General features: G+C 40.2%; 1 protein-coding gene across 6 annotated transcripts in view; it reads right to left on the reverse strand.

The window, feature by feature from the left end:
* Positions 1-17,609, reverse strand: part of ARHGEF3 (Rho guanine nucleotide exchange factor 3) — a 108,653-nt gene that overhangs the window by 40,170 nt on the left and 50,874 nt on the right. The gene's annotated exons all lie outside the window — the stretch shown is intronic.

Raw genomic sequence — 17,609 nt, forward strand, 5'->3', positions numbered from 1 at the left:
CATCAGTGAGGCTTTCCCTCCTTGATAAATATGCAAGAATTATTATTGGTTTTGTCCAGTAGTGAACATACAATGGGGAGAAATAAAGAGGACTTTGTATAGTTTTGATCTCTTTTCATATTTTCATGTGGATAATATGGTTCATGTTAAGTACTGAATTATCTGGCAGGCCTGGCTTTGAAAAAGGAGAAGAAAAAAAGAAAAAAATCTTCCAGTAGCACCTTAGAGACCAACTAAGTTAGTTATTGGTATGAGCTTTCGTGTGCATGCACACGTCTTTTATTTTGTTTCGACTACGGCAGACCAACCAGGCTACCTACCTGTAACTTTGAAAAAGGAGGTTATGTACAAAATTGATTAAAGCATTCTGTTTTTCCATATAAAATAAAAAGGTATTCCCTGCTTTTTAAATATACTAGATATTAGCTTCATGAAATGTTTACAAATGTCACATGCTTACATCGTATATCTAACCTTGCTGTTCCTTGAGTCAAACATTCCGCTCCTTAAAAGGCCAGGGATACATCTTTGTGCTCTTGTTGGGCTGTTTTGTTTTTTTAAAACAAACCTCTCAGGAAGAATACATTGGTTTAACACAGACACATGCAAAACAGTTCCTTCCTCCTCAAGCGGTTAAAACTGGCCTCAATTACAAAGTAGGAAATAATGAGAAGTTCCTGAAGGATAAGGAAAATGTGGCCTTTAGATTTAATTCAAAGGTGTTGCTTCTTCCTTTTGAATATTATCGTGTATATTTTATCTCCCCAAACTGTAAATTTAAGAATAGAAGAACTAATATCAGCATACACTATTCTCTCATTTCTTTTCACATTTATTTAAATCAAAAATATCTAAAGTCAATAAAGCCTTATCATAAATACAATAAAGTCTTACACAGTTTTTTCAGGCAAGATCCATTGGCTGACAAATACACAATTTTATTTAACCCAGCATTGTTGAGTATAGTAATCAGTTGAAATGAGATGTAGTGGTAGAGGCTAAGTTGCTCTGCCAACACAATCATGAAGGAATCTAAAATTGTTCCTCCAGACCATTTGCAATCCCCATGTCTCCCTAAGGATACCAAGACACCATGATAACAGACACTCAAGTATCTGCTATCTGCAGCTTTGCTATCTGCACCTGATGCATAGCCAGGATTCCTGTCTGTGCAGTCTGTTCCAACACCTTGTGCAATAGTTGCTTGGAAAGATAGGAAATTTGGGGAGAAAATGAGTGACACAGAAAGGAAAAGGATAAAGCACTCCTATCCCTGTGACACACACACTTGTCTGTCCACTATTTGCTTCAGTCCAAGCAACTGATTTAAAACAACACAATGGAAATTTATGCATAACTCTGTAAAAGACGTGGCTTGGCTTTAAGTCTCCACTTGACACAAAGGGTTGCAGTACCCCACCTCCGGCGCCATGAAGCTGGTGAATAACCCACTGGGCTACTGCCACCTGGAATTTTGGGCTCATAGGGGATGTGGGCCTGAATGATCAAGGAAACCAAACAGTATTGCTAACAGCCATCACAATCTCAACCCCAGCCCTCCACACCCACAGGACACGGGGCCTGGTAATCATTACATCAGCCTTGTCTGGATCTGATTCAATCAGTTTGCCTGTGTCCCTGGGTGTAGCATCAGTCATCCAGGCCGATAAGGTCTTGCCCTTCAGGCAGGTCTAGGCTCTTTTAGTCTCATATTTATTTTCAATAGCTTGCCTAAAGCCATCTGATTCATGTGTCCATTCCAAGCAGCCTCAGCTGGGATCACTCGCTCTACAGAGTCAACATTTCAGCTAGTAATTCAACTGGAATGTCAGGGTCATGAATCCAGTCAGACCTACGTACCCAGTGACTCATCGGAGAAGCCTCAACCTCTGCTGCTTTCCCCCTTGATCTGCTTTAAAAAGTCTGCACAAATTGCCTTCTGTTATAAAGTACTTGGCATGTACCTGCCATATTTTAAAGAATTATTACCTCCCTCATGCCAGACATCTCTGTCTTGTGCACCACATCATAGCTCTGTCAGCTCAGCAAACGTTTTGTTGAAAAAGACCATATTAGAATATCTTTGGGAAGGCAAGCCAGAAATGAAGCCATTTGTGTTCAGGATGCTGGTTTGATTTAATAACATTCTTCCATGCAAAGGTCTGTACAGAAATGTCTTGTTTCTTAATTATGCACTAACAGTCAAACACAGTCACACACATTGTGTGGATGGAGACTGAAAATGGAGAATGTGCACATCCCTAAAATGAGGGAGGCAAGAAAGCAGCCAGCAATGTCAATATCCACTGATCTAAGCAAAATAGGCCTCTTAAAGTAGAACACAGACCCAACAGCAGCTTGGGAGCTGGACCCCTAAACTATGGAAGAAATCTGCATGGCACCAAAGTTGCACACTGGTGCCAAGTTAGTGCTGATCCCTAACTACCTTCCTCCCAAAAGAGCCAACCTTTCTTTGGGAGTGCAATATAAATTTAACATAAATAAAAGAATAAATATTTCAATGACAGACTGCTACCAGGCAGTCCCCCCTCTTCAATCCTAGCAGGTGGCCTGGGGCACGTAACTGCTCAGCAAGGCTCCCCAGTTGACTCCAAAATAGGGGAAGTGGTTGAACTGCCGGCATTTGGACCACGCAAGGTCAACCAAGTGCCAGCCAAAGCAATACAGTCAGAGAACCCACTTTAGACTAAGGAACCATTCTTTCAAGTTCTCCACTGTGGGGCAAATATCAGCACTACCTGTGATTCCTATATTCATCATCTTAACCACATTCAGTAGTTGAATCCATCCAGGTCACTTGTGTCAGGCAAGTGTGGCAATGACTCCATATTGTGCTAGTTTGGACATTGGCCTTTCACAGAGGTCCCCCACCTCAGGACAAGTATAGCCAACAGGATGACCTCCAGATGTTGCTGAATTCCAACTCTGCCAAGCACAGAGGCAATTGGAGAGGCAATCTGGAGGCACCACATTGGCTACCCCTGCCCAAGAGTTTCTACAGTGGGCTAGCACCCAGTCCATAACTAGCTCAGCTCCCCCCACCCAATGCCTCACTGGGCATGCAGGCGCATATCTAGGGGTTGGCTGCCAAGGAGGGGGCTCAAAAATCATGCCTCTCTCCACTCTAGCTTGGAGTGGCTAGGAGACTGCCTGCCGGGGATACAGCTCCTTGCTAAGGGTGCAAGGGGTGGGGGTGGTACCAATACAACTTATTGCCTAGGGCACAAGGAAACCTAGGTACGCCTCTGTGGGCATGTGCCGTCTAAGGAAATGAAACAAAGAACTAGACAGTAGAGCAGTGGCATAGCGTGGGGGGTGCAGGGGGGGCCGGCCGCACCGGGCGCAACATCTGGGGGTTAGGGTTAGCGGGCGCAAATCCATGGGTTAGGGGGCGCAAATTACTTGCCTTGCCCCGGGTGCTGACAACCCACGCTACGCCACTGCAGTAGAGAAGCAAAGGAAACTGCTGAGATGGAGCTACATTCCAGCCTAGCCAGCTCCATCAGATGCAGATGCCCCTGCTCTATGCTGCAAAGGCAGGCATTGGTGCCCTGACAGAAAGGGGGCAAGAGTCTGCAAGGATGTGAACGGACGAGGTATATTGGGCTTCCATGGGAGTATTGGCCCATTATTTTTTAAGTGGACTCCTAAAAGGTTAAATGTACCATGCAATCAAAAAGGCATGTATTTGTTACATAAATAGATCAATGCAGTCTGACTACTAGAATCCTTAAATGAATGATTGATTTACAGAGTATGAGAGTAGGAGGAAGAACAAACAATCATTTTTGTACAGGTTTTTGTAGAACCCAATAATTCCTTTCCCTTGAACTCTTGGCAGTATATTTATTATAGATGGATATCAATGGCTCTGACATAGTAAAAGTTTATCTGTCATTTAAAGGGTTAAGTTAAACCACCATATGCTTGAGAGGTTTTGACTGAACTTGATGCTGGACCTTCACTAAATGCTAAGGTGTATCTGTTTCCCTTATTTTTACCAAGGATTTTGCTCTCAGTTGAGCTTTTCAAGAGTCGCTTTACAAATGGATTTTGTATGCATTAGGATAACAGAAATCACTACATTTAAAGATTAAGAAATCACTTTGGCACTGGAATCAATTAATACAGCACATTAATTCTCACTGATGAGTGATCTGGAGTGCTGATTGATGAAGGTATCTAGTTTTATTTACAAATTCCTGTGATAAAATAGAGTGAAGCATGTGTACACACAATATGTTTATATTAGATGCATATTTTATCAGTTCTACTTCTATACACGAGTAAATCATACTAGTTATATATTATTTAGGGTATACAAAAAACATATTCAATGCACATTGCCTCATGGGTATTAATAGAGTACAATATTATATGTATCAACCTATATAATTATGATTCTATCATGCCGTAAAGTACAATGGAACCTCGGGTTGCGAACGTGATCCGTGTGGGAGGCACGTTCGCAACCCACAGCGTTCGCAATCCGCAGTCTGCGCATGCGCAAGTCACAATTCAACACTTTTGCACATGCGCAAAGCGCCAAAACCTGAAAGTAACCCATTCCGGTACTTCAGGGTTCGGCACGGTGTGCAACCCAAAAACATGTAACCTGAAGTGTCTGTAACCTGAGGTACCGTTGTATAAGAATAAACGTGCTGCATGTCAGAAAGAAGACTAATTCATACTTAAGACTGCAGGGCTAGAAACCTAAGTGCAATTTTTAAAAACCTGGAATGGCTACCCTGCAATTGAATGTGTGGTCATTTGTTGCAGAAGCTTTCTTTTATTGTGTAAAGTGGTTCCTTCTTAGATTGGATGTTTCATGACGGGCAGGAAAGATGACAATCAAACTGCCTTTAATCCTACATATGCCAGTTTAAATACTGCACCTCTAATAAACCAGCTTAAATAACCCACCTATCTACAGGTGAGATGTGGTGAGTGGCAACTGGAGAGGTTTTTCAGTGGTGCCCTCTCGTCTCTGAAATGCCCCACGGAGCAAGGTCATGGCCAGCCCAGCCATAAGGAGCTGTGAGGAAGCTGTGAGGAAGTTGCCTCAGGGCAGCAGGCTCCAAACAGCTGAGAGGGGCAGCAGAACCCCTGTGCTTGTCGGCCACCACCTCCTCCTCCACTGTGTGCCCACCTGCTGCTGCTTGTCATGCACCTGTCACTGCCAGGTGGGCAGCAGAGGAGGAGGAAGTGGCAGCAGGGGACACAGCATTTTTTGTTTTGCCTCTAGCGGCCAAATGTTCTGGGTCAGCCCCATGCAAGGTGAAGATACTTTTATTTCTCTAGTCTTTTGAAGAATTTATAGAATTCTTAGTTTACTTTTGTACTTTTAAAAGCAGCTGAGATAACAGTTGCTGTTTCATGTGATGGTGTCTGCCTCTTGTGGTTTAGTTTCAGTAGTTCTTATATTTTATTGATGTTGTGTTTCACACTGTTAGCTGCTCTAGCAAATTCTAGAGGCTGAATATGTGTGATCTATAAATATTGTATTTGTGTTTGTTACTTAAATTTGGAGAGGGAATCTAATACAGAGATGAAGACTGGAAGGAATATCTTGGCATCGAACCACAAATCTGTCTAGGAGACACCTTCTAAGACTGGTATGAAAATTCTGCTCAGAAATAAACACACTGCATTAATACATTGCCAAGCAGGCAGCAGATCATACAAACTAAAATAGCAACACAGTTCAGCGCACAGCTGGAGAAGAGATGTGCAGGAGGGAAATACACTGCTCGGTGGTGTAGTCATACAAAGGTAACAAATGAGACCCATTTACAGGAAAAGGAAGTTGCCTCTATTATAACCACTTGTTTCTTAAAGGAATTGTTGTTTTTAATTCAACCTGCTTCACACTCAGGATAAACCCTGCAAAATATATTTAATAAGCAGTAACCATAACAGTCTTCCCTAATCTGATTCCTTCCAGATTGAACTACAATTCCCAGTAGCCATCGTCTGCAAGAACATATTGATTTATACTATATAAATTACTGGATTCTGTCAGAGAAATCTCAGCCCTCATAGTAGTCAGGGAGCATGCATAAATCAGGATACATCTTGTCAGGAGCTGCTGGGGTTCATTTGATGCTGCCTCCTGGTTGGTCCTTCAGATTGTACTGGTGCTGGCCTACAGCTCCTGGCTGACCTGAGAATACTGTCTCTGGCCCAGTGCAGCATAAACTTCTGCATGAGTGCTAAGAAACCTCATTCTGAGAGTTGTATCCAACTAAGTTATGTACAGAATGGACCCATTGAAATAAATGGATTTATGTAATCCATTCGTTGATTTCAATGGATCTACTTTGCAAATGATTTACTTGGATAAAACAATATAGTTTTAAAAACAGTTTGGGTAGTGGGTAAGGACTGGGATGGCAAAATGCACCACAGCAACCTTCGAAAAAGTTCTTTAAAATACACGTATCTAAGGGCAACATCTTATAGTATGCTTTGCATTCCAGTATAAAAACACAAACACAAAATGCATATTTTAAAATAATAAGATTAACAACTCCAAAATAATTAATTTTAAAGTTAAAATGGGAGAGAATATTTAAGGAAGGGAATTATAAACCTAATAAGCAAGCAAATTACAGCTTGCATATTACTGACTTCTTTCTATATACTCCTCTCTCATCACTTGCAACAAGGATTTTATAAAAGCAAATCACCAAATGTGATGATGCACATGCTCTGTCCTACGTTATTGTCTATAGCATTATCATGCAGGAAGCTGTTCTAATTTCTTAGCATTCAACTCTAAAATAAGCCACATGTCATATTTTCTTCAAACAAAAGCAGAAAAGTAGCAAAAAAGGGAAGACCAGTCATCTTAAATTTCTGACTTAACCCTTAAATAGCAAGTAGAGCAGAAGAAAAGTTATATCTGGTACAATTGTTTCATGGCAGTAAACAATAAAAGGAAAACCAGATCTTTCATTACCAGTTAATCAGAGTGTTACATAATGCCCCTGCAGCCACATGTGTAATCAACAAGGTTAAAAAGCTGAGATCCTGTTACATAGGGCCATCTGAAGAAGGAATTAAACTTTTTACAAAGTCAGTCATCTTTATACTTTGGGCACATATATGTTTAGACCAAGTACCCTGGGAATGCTCCATTCTCAACATCTTCTAAATCAGATAGTCAATAATTTAGTAACTTCTTTTTAATATCATGTTGGAAGCATATTCATTTCTTAATCATCAGATAATTTAACACTGCAACTTTCATTTTCTGCAGATTCAAGAAAGCACATTAATAAAATGAACTGTGTGCCCAAGAAGTGCAAAACAGTCAGTTTAATTTAGTAGAAGATTCCTGATAATCAATGTTTGTCTAGCAAGAAGACCATTAAAAATAAAAGGGGGGGGGACAAGGATGTTAATCGGTGAGAGTTTGACTAGGGAACTGGAAAATCATCCTGTTCCAATTACTCTTGCAACTATAGAACTAATACTTCAAATTATAGCAGCGTTTACAAATACTGGTTTGATAATCAGTGGTTACTAGTTGTTCTCTGTGTTCATATCGTTGTGCGCACCCCAATTTCCAAGCAGTGAGAGGTTTTAGGGGTGCCAAAGCATACATTTGGTTTCCCTAGAATAATGGCAGAATGGAGACTGTGATGTCTTTAAGAGCCTAAGAAGTGCCAGCTGGATTAGGCCAATGACCAATCTAGTCCAACATCTTTTTCTCGCAGTGGCTGAACAGTTGCCTGAGGAAAACCCACAAGAAGGTTGCCAGAAACTGGTACAGTGGTACCTCGGGTTAGACGCTTCAGGTTACATACTCCACTAACCCAGAAATATTACCTTGAGTTAAGAACTTTGCTTCAGGATGAGAACAGAAATCATGTGGTGGCGGCGCAGCAGCAGCGGGAGGCGCCATTAGCTAAAGTGGTACCTCAGGTTAAGAACAGTTTCAGGTTAAAAACGGACCCCAAGAACGAATTAAGTTCTTAACCCGAGGTACCACTGTATTCTGAAGCACTGCTGCCCCCAACTGTGGAGGCAGAGCATATAGCCATTGATATGTCATGAATTTGTCTAATCCTCTTTTAAAACCATCTAATAATAATAATAATAATAATTTACTATTTATACCCCGCCCATCTGGCTGGGTTTCCCCAGCCACTCTGGGCAGCTTCCAACAAAACACTAAAATACAATAACCTATTAAACATTAAAAGCTTCCCTAAACAGGGCTGCCTTCAGATGTCTTCTAAAAGTTTGGTAGTTATTTTTCTCTTTGACATCTGGTGGGAGGGCGTTCCACAGGGCGGGTGCCACTACCGAGAAGGCCCTCTGCCTGGTTCCCTGTAACTTGGCTTCTTGCAGCGAGGGAACCGCCAAAAGACCCTCAGCGCTGGACCTCAGTGTCCGGGCAGAACGATGGAGGTGGAGATGCTCCTTCAGGTATACTGAACCGAGGCCATTTAGAGCTTTAGCTTGGTGGCCATCACTGTCTCCTGTGGGAGCGAGTTCCATAGTTTAACTAGTGTTGTGTGAAGTAAACATGTTTGGGACTGAGCTACCAGCCTTACAGTAGGTACAGCCTACAGACCAAATGTTCTGTATAAAATAATTTGTGGTGCTATGTCTGGTCATGAATAACACACTATTGTACAACGAATTCAGTAAGCATCTATGAGGCACGTAGGCAAGAAAAATAACAGGAAGTATTAAAACAGAAGCCCATCAAAGCAGATCTAATAGAATAAATTCTGCTATGTCTATTGCCACAGGTAATACTGTTTACAGAGCTCAGTTGTGATGACTAAGGATTAACAGATCTAATTTAGACAATGGGAAGCTACACAGCTAAGCAGAGGTTATAGGCTGGGAGAAGAAAAACAGGCAGAAAAGGAGAATAGCTGTTGAATTATTTACTGGTATTCTTGCTCTTTGGTTGAAAGATTATTTTCTGCTTGTTTTGTGACAAGCAATCACTTGCAGCATTAACTGGATACTAGAAACTGATGCCTGTCTACCTGAGCTTCCTTTCCAGGCACAAATGATTCCTTTAGTTGTTCATGCTTTGCGTTTGTTTAACACATTTTCTGCACATAACATAGTGGTATTTATCTATCTGAAGGAGCGTCTCCACCCCCATCACTCTGCCTGGACACTGAGGTCCAGTGCCAAGGGCCTTCTGGTCGTTCCCTCACTGCAAGGTTACAGGAAACCAGGCAGAGGACCTTCTCAGCAGTGGCGCCTGCCCTGTGGAATACCCTCCCATCAGATGTCAAACAGATAAACAACTATTTGACTTTTAGAAGACATCTGAAGACAGCCTTGTTCAGGGAAGTTTTTAATGTTTGATGTTTTATTGTGCTTTTAATATTCTGTTGGAAGCCCCCAAAGTGGCTGGGGAGGCCTGGCTAGATGAGTAGGGTATAAGTAAGAAATTTATTATTGTTATTGTTATTATCTACTTCTAAAGCACTTTCAGATCCAAGTTCTCTGAATACTTAAAATTAGTGACAGGTCCTGTCCACTGGCTTACAGCTCAAACAGGCAAAGACTGATAGGGACAGGACACAACAGAAAGGGAAATAAACAGGAAGGCAAAAATAATTATCAGGTAAAAGCTAGGGCAGCAAAGTATATCTCAATTTGTTGAGTTGTTGGATATCATAATTCTACTATCCATAGATGAAGCCTGTGCTAGCTATATGGCAGTGCAGAAGAGTGCTTCCAGGGGTGGCACCCCAGCTTTTGAACTCTCTCCTCTCTGAGATGTGGCAGGAGCCCATTCTTTTAACCTTTCAATGCCAGTTGAAGACCTGGTTATTCACCAGGCCTTTGGTGGACTTTAGGATCTACTGGATTATCTTCCACAGCCTTCATCAGGCTCCCAACTGGTGGGATGTCCTCTTCCTCCCCTTTTCCATTCCTCCAAAGCATCACAGAGGAAGTCAATAGTACATTTCTATTCCACAATGAACAGACCGACAATGCAATAGCTGTGCTGAACAGTTTCTGGAGAGACAGGGTACAGATGAGCAGAATATTCTTCTTCTTTTTTTAACAAAACTGTTCATAGAAGGGCTATAACCCAATTAAGACATTGCAATAGATCACATAAACTTTAAGTGATCCATTGATTAAATCTGCATATGGGTGAAAACAATACTTTGGAAACAAAAAGTGCACTTCCTTTGTTTTTAATGATGTACACATGTCATAGCAGATACCGCTTAAGAAGAGGCACTCCTGTGTGAGAGAAAAGGGGGAATAAATATGGCATTTAGTTGTTATCAGCCACTTTTGCAGGCACTTGCATGTTAATAATGTGCTGCCCAATTAATCATGAACACTTAAAGTTTAAAAAATTGATTAATCTAACTGAACAACCAAACATTAAAGCCTTAGTTTCTAGTCAAAAGGTTACTGAGGGGAAAGACTGGAGAACAACTAAGACTTGTTTCTGAGTAACTATGCATAGTATCAGACCCTTGAACTGGGTTCCCTGCTTTGATCCTGCTTACAGCTGATGGCAGAACAGCAACTTCTCAGCAGTGTTAAAAGATCCTATTCTGCAAGTCACTATTTCCTCTCTAAAATCATTCCTTGCTCAAGCTTAAAGTGACAGAGCTACATACTTACATGTGATCCTGATGCAGCAGGCAAACTAGATAAGTGTATCAGTGATGAACACTATTGTCACATACATGTTCTGCGTAGAAAGGGCTTACCAACTTTCATGGTGGTTGTAGATTCAGATCCTCCATACTTCAAAGGGGCCAGCTGCTATTATTCTAAGCAGTTTATGTATCTTATTGATCTAATCCTTCACATTCAATATTATAATTTATATGCCAAATGGGTACTATTGCCTATTGGTACCATTTCTTCTTTTCTGTCACCTTTAAAATTTCTCAAAATTTCCTCTTCTGTAGTCAATTGTTTTGTTACAGAAAAATCTCTAAGTGATCATTCAAAGTAAAATGTGTAGCTAAACACCATTCAGTAACCCAAGAGGCAACATCCCTGCTATGAAACTAATGATACATTGGCCTTACCCTGACCCCTCTCCCTTGGACTAAGAACATTGGGAACTATCTTAATATTATTACTGTGCTACACTTCCTACCTACAAGTGAGAGCTGCAGTCCATTAACACACAGGACATCATCTGTAATAGTCTGTGTCAGCAGGAGTTCAATAGCATCTGGTGTATTAGTAAACTATAAAGACTAAGAAAACATGAAATAGCGTAGACCACATCATGCAGACAGTATGTTTTTTAGCTTTCATCCTTTCATCAGGGATAAAATCTATATAGTACATCATTTCCTAAACTATCCAGATCAGCTGAGGAAGTTCCTGGAAGGATGTCTTTAGACATGGTGCAGGCAATTACCAAGATGTTTTGATCAACTTAGTAGAAATGCTTTGCAGATTGTACCACTCAAAAGACAGTGGCTCTGGTCCAGGCCTGTTTGGGACATGTCAATAGATGTGTGCATCAAATTCAGCGAATACCAAAATGCAGATCTGCATCAGTTACATACAGTGGTACCTCAGGTTACATACGCTTCAGGTTACATACGCTTCAGGTTACAGACTCCGCTAACCCAGAAATATTACCTCGGGTTAAGAACTTTGCTTCAGTATAAGAACAGAAATCGTGCTCCAGCAGCGTGGCGGCAGCAGGAGGCCCCATTAGCTATAGTGGTGCTTCAGGTTAAGAACATTTTCATGGATAAGAACAGACCTCAAGAATGAATTAAGTTCTTAACCCGAGGTACCACTGTATACCTTCCTTACTGCATAAAGACAACTGAGCCTCAACACAATTATGATAGACCCTTAGCTGTACTCTTATAATAGAGCAAAAACACAGCCACTGCTCTTCAAATTAAGAGACTAAACAGACTGTCTGTGTGGAACAGCTGCACTTCTGATTTGTTGATGATGAAATTTATTACCTGCCCTTTACCATCAGGTCCTAGGGCAGGTTGCAGCAATTTGAAATTCACTATTAAAAACAGTTAAAACTGTAAGAATAACACTGGGGCCTAATCTGAACAGTAGAGTGCTTGGTATCTGGTGGGTGGGGCCTGTGTGTTCTGCTCCAGAATCAGCCCCTCCCTTCAGTGTATGTTCAGTTAAGAATGTCAGTCAAAAGGGACCAACTGCCTCTTCTTGCCTCAGACTCTCCTCATGATGTTGCTGTATTGTATTTATATTCTCTCAGACATTATGTTCTTTTCTTACAGTTTTCTCAATTATTAAAGCTTGTTTCCATTTACGTGAGCCACTTATTTTTCTCAAAGAGAAGAAAACTCTGCTGAAAAATGGTGGGATATCCTAAACTTGGGTGAGTGAGGGGATATTCCCAGTTTGCCGGAAGGATAGATTTTGTTAATCACCTCCCACCTTCACAACAAAAACAGATTACAGCTACCAGACTATGGAGGGCCCTGAAAATATGAGGTGGGACTATCAAGAGGGCCCCCTCAGCCGATTTTAACACAGGTGAGTGTTTGGAGAGAAGGGGATATCTGGAGCCAACATTATTTAGAGCTTGACAACTTTAAAATAAAATAATTGACAACTTTAAAATAATCCAAACCTCAACTCCAGCACATATCACATTTTAGCTTCTCCCTGTTTACTCTCTCAATGAAACAGTCACTCTACAATGATTTCCAGCAACATGACACCACTAGTTTGCATGAAATGGGAAGCCAAAATATGGCTTACTGGGAATATGCAACTTGTGGGCCCCCAGAGAGGAGTTCACAGCCATTGCTCAGTGTGGGGAAGAGCAAAGCCAAAGTTTAGTTCATCAGGTTTTCTGAACCCAGAATCATGGTTAAGCTCTCTCCATATTAATCTCAGTTTAACCATAAGCCTGGGTTCAGATGTCACACTAAGCCATGCATGGGGTACCTCTGCCTCACAAGTCTAATTATGCACATTGTGGGTCCCAATTTGGGCCATGGCTTTTGCCAAACCACAACCACCTGCCCCATGCAGGTGAAGATACACGTGCCAATGCATAGTTGGAAGCCTGAAAGTGTGCTCCTGGCTGTAGCAAGGAAGGCTTGCTGTACTGCCAGTCAGCTAACAGGTGATGGCTGCAAGTTGCTGGAATCAGCTACTGAGTTCAACATGGAGTTTGAAATTTGTGCTGATCAGCTAAACTGGGTTTGGATTTTCCAAATAGTGGCCAGATCCAATTCCCCACTCCTATGCTAAACTGAAGCATGGCATAGCTTAACATGACAGCCAAAAAAGATACAAAAAAAGCAGCTTCAGCTCCTCTCTGGGAGCCTGCACCTTCATATGGTCCTGGTTAAGTCATAGTTTGGATTTACCATGTCATGTGAACCATATCTGAAGTAGACCACTGGATGAAGGATGTCACAAAATCACGTACTATGAAAAATGGTTCAAAGATTAAACATCAGATTTTTAATCTCTTAACCTGCTTTTCTATGCCATCATATATTAAAGGGTTAAATTTCTGTAAACTTTAGACAATATTATTTTTTGCAAAACTAGTTGCCATCAAAATAGCTTTTGAGATGTTTACCTTTCTCCCATTTTAGTCACCAAATCTGCCATTACAGTCCCAAAAGCTAACATACAATCACATTACTATCTCTCTGAATAATTTAAATTCAAAATTAAAAGCATATCAGTTGTCTTATAAAAGAAAAACTGCAGTTAATAACACTGAGGCGGATTGTCCATAGAATAATTACAAACAGATTAGATATGTTGACTTTATTATCAAATCTGATTCTACATACATATTGGCCTACTCTGACAAAAAACAGAGTGACACATACATAATTCATGAATAGAATATATATATTAACCAAGGTTTAAGTACACTCTACTACTAAGGTGTAACAGTATTAAATTTAAATCAAACTAAAAAAGGCTGCAACAATATTTTTAATTATCTCAAGTCCATAATTGGTGAAGAAGCTAATCCCTTCTGATCTTTCTAATATAAGATTGCCATAACTTGACACTCAAGTTTTTATTACGCTTAATTAGTTCAGAATTTTTAGCAATATTGACTTTCACACACACGCACCAAGTTCAAATTCAGTTGTTAAAGCTATCAAAATCCATGGAGAATACAAACTCTGAACCATACCATGTGTGAAATGCATGTGAACTAGAATGATTACATATTCAGAATTCATAATAAGAAAACTAATAAAACTTCTAATTAGACTAACCACTTTACCAGATCATAATGAAACCTTAAAGGCGTTGACGGCACAGAGTCTGCTACAACATAATAGTCATTTGTGTTCCAGTCCTAAATCTTGTCGCGCCGTAAATATATGCGTAGTGTAGAGTTTGTCAGCAGACAACGACATTACACAGTCATTGAAGACAGATACCATCTTGTAAATGTTAAGAGCCTGTGCATCAGAAAATCACTGGTCATCAGGACAGATCAAAACATCAGGCTACTGCTGCGGAGGTACACTTTGCCTGCTTTATAGCACCTGAGTTTTATTCTTAATACTTGTTTTAACGAGACAGCATCATATCTCCCAAGGTGATTTCTGACACATTCAGGTAAGAAGCCATCAATTCAAGTGCATATCTCAAGGTCTCAAATAAAACTTGCCAAATGAGCTAAAGACCACAATTCCGATCAATTGTATTAAAAAAAAAAAAAGACATTCTGCACAAAACCATTGATGTCTTTATGCCAAGTATCTCTATTGTTCTGAACCAGCAGAAACATAAGAAAAGCTTCAGCACATCCTGTGAAAGATGGACAGGAAACTATCCCTTCATGACAGACTATTATGAAAAAGGTAGACAGTCTGGCACAGCTAAGATGTATTGTATGGTACAATACTATTTTTATACATGGACATGAAGTGTGGACAGATATATATACTAACTGGAAATGGGTGCAATATGGTGCTATTCACTGTATGAATAAAGCTATAAAGATGTTAATAATGCCATATTTTAAAAGCAAAATCTTTCTTTACCAGACTAATGTATTCAATATTTCAGTTTATCTTCCCTTTGATAGAATGGCTGCAATGTAAACCAAGGATCTTAATGTTTGCGGCTCTAGCCTATTAGATGTTAAACCACACACACAACTTTATGAAGAATAAAATGAAAGCTAAACTATTCAGACAAATGTTATGTAAGCAATTCTAGCTTAACTGTTAGCCAATGATATATAAAAACTAAAGTAAGGAAAGTAGATGCTAATAACTAATCTGTATCTGTCTACCCTTTATTTAGTCTTGAATAAAATGCAAAATGGTTCATTGTTATATATGGATTTTCATAGCCCGTCAACAAAATGTCTCAGAATGCTTAGTTTATTTATTTAGCTAGATAGTTGTACCAGCCTATGCCTCAGATCTATAACCTAAGTAGGCTGCAATCCTAAACATGTCTACTCAGAAGTAAGCCCAACTTGAGGTCAATGGGACTTACTTCTTAATAAGTGACGTAAGGATTGCAGAATTAAGAAAATTTTGTTCCATTGAAGAACATGGAACCAAATTATTTTAGCTTAACAGGATAGTGGTCTGAACCAAAACATCACATTTTGCAGAGTTATAATAGTTGTCTTCTGGTCCCACCAGTGCTGTGTAGACAGGCTTTATGTTCATACATGTCCTCCCCCACTTTCCTCACATGTGCTGGTTCCTTCCCAATTTAGCTGCACAGAAACAACCAGTAATGTTACCACTGACCTAACATGTTTTAGGATCTATGTAGCCATTATAATACAAAACAATTCAAACACATTTCAGTTAACTGTTTAATTACTGAAAACAGTTGCTATGAACTACACATCCACTTGCCATCTAGGAATTATGTTCTGAGCGGTACAGACCGCTGTAGAGAGCTGACAGGGAAGTGCTGTTATCAGCATCAAACAGATGCTAACAACAAAAAGCTAAAATTGTTGAAGCAAGTGACAACTGACAACCCTTTCCACACACACGTGCACATACAAGTTTTTCTAGCATATGTGCCGAACATGAAGAGGTAGGTATGGAGGAGAAAATGCGACAAGCATTAATGATCAATTTCTCAGTTCTTTAATTAGCCCATCATTAATCTCACTATGGCGGACACAGCAGTGTTACTGGAAACAGGGCAGCTGAGTTTCTCTTATTAAAATGGCATTATGTTTATGAAAGGATTAAACTGAAGTGTCCTCATCTCCTGGTCATGTATTCAGTGACATCTGGGAAGTGTGCATTACAAAAAGAGAACACACATTTATTATGCTGCAAAGTGTGGCTTATAAATTTGTATACGTATTATATATAAGATGGGTATACACTTACTAATGAATGTGTTTAATGATAAGATTAAAAACAGTTAAATTAAATCTTAAGTATTCAAAAGGCTGTTTCAAGGGAACCATACTAAGGTCTCTGAATGCATCACACATGATGGATGCACCAATACAGAAGTTTGTTTTTTAATTAGAGAATAAATTACGTACATACATATACAAAGACTAAAGATAGAAACATTATGTTTTGGTTTTTTAAAAAAATATTTTTTATTAACAGACCAATCAAATCACATTAATTCCAAATTACAAAGCCAAATTTTAAATTTTTGTTGGGGGTACCCATATTTCAAGTTCTGAAAGGGATCCAATCATCTTGTTGCTGCTGCTTTGATGTCCACAAATCTGTCCAAATGATGTTCACAATTCTATCCAATCCTTCCTTGTTGTTTTCCACATCTCTTCTTGTTGTTTTCATATATTTTTCCTTTTTCTTTGTGACCTCTGATAGTCTCCACAAGCGAGTTGAAACCAATTGTAGTCCTGTGTGGGTTTTTCCATTCATCCAAGGGTCATATTCAGATGGCTGCCGCTTTTCATCACTTCCATAAATAAACACACTCTTGCCGTCTACTCGTTAATCTTCACAGGTCTGTCACTCCCTTTCTCAGTCTTCTGAGGAGGTTCTGCAAGAAATCCAATATAAAAACAGATCCATAGCTTCCTCAGTCATCAGTCTTTCGACAGAACCTGCCAACATGGCAACTCCCTTTTTATTGCTGTGCCATTCCAAAAGCCCTTATTCTTTTCCGGATCTCCATACGCCAAACTTTTGGTTGATAATTCATTTCCACACAGTTTTTAATCGTCCCGCTTAGGTCAGTTATGCGATGGTTCTTTTTGGGGAGGGGTTCTTGGGTAATCACATAGAAGAAAAGGAAAAAGTCCCCCCCCCATCCAGTCCCGTTCCGACATACCAGCCCTTTGATGTTCTTCTTCATGATGAATTCCTGTTAAATCCAACCCGTCGCTCTTACTTCACAGAGGTCACTTCAATTAGCAGTCTTAACTCCCGTTCTTCACTTGAAATATGTGCATTTGCTTCTTCTCTAATTGTTTAATTCGAGCTCCTGCAGCCAGTTCGCGCGATCAGAGACAGCGTCTGGGAGAGCCGGCTCCCATGGGGGCTGTGTGCCTAGTGCCTTCACCCCCTTCTTTCGAACTCGAACTCAACCGCAGGCAAGGCAGTGTTTCCCCATTCCCTGGGGTAAACAAGGGAGGCTGCATACTCCCATATCAGCCT

Source organism: Podarcis raffonei, chromosome 2 (genome assembly GCF_027172205.1).
Source record: "Podarcis raffonei isolate rPodRaf1 chromosome 2, rPodRaf1.pri, whole genome shotgun sequence".
Taxonomy (NCBI): Eukaryota; Metazoa; Chordata; class Lepidosauria; order Squamata; family Lacertidae; genus Podarcis; species Podarcis raffonei.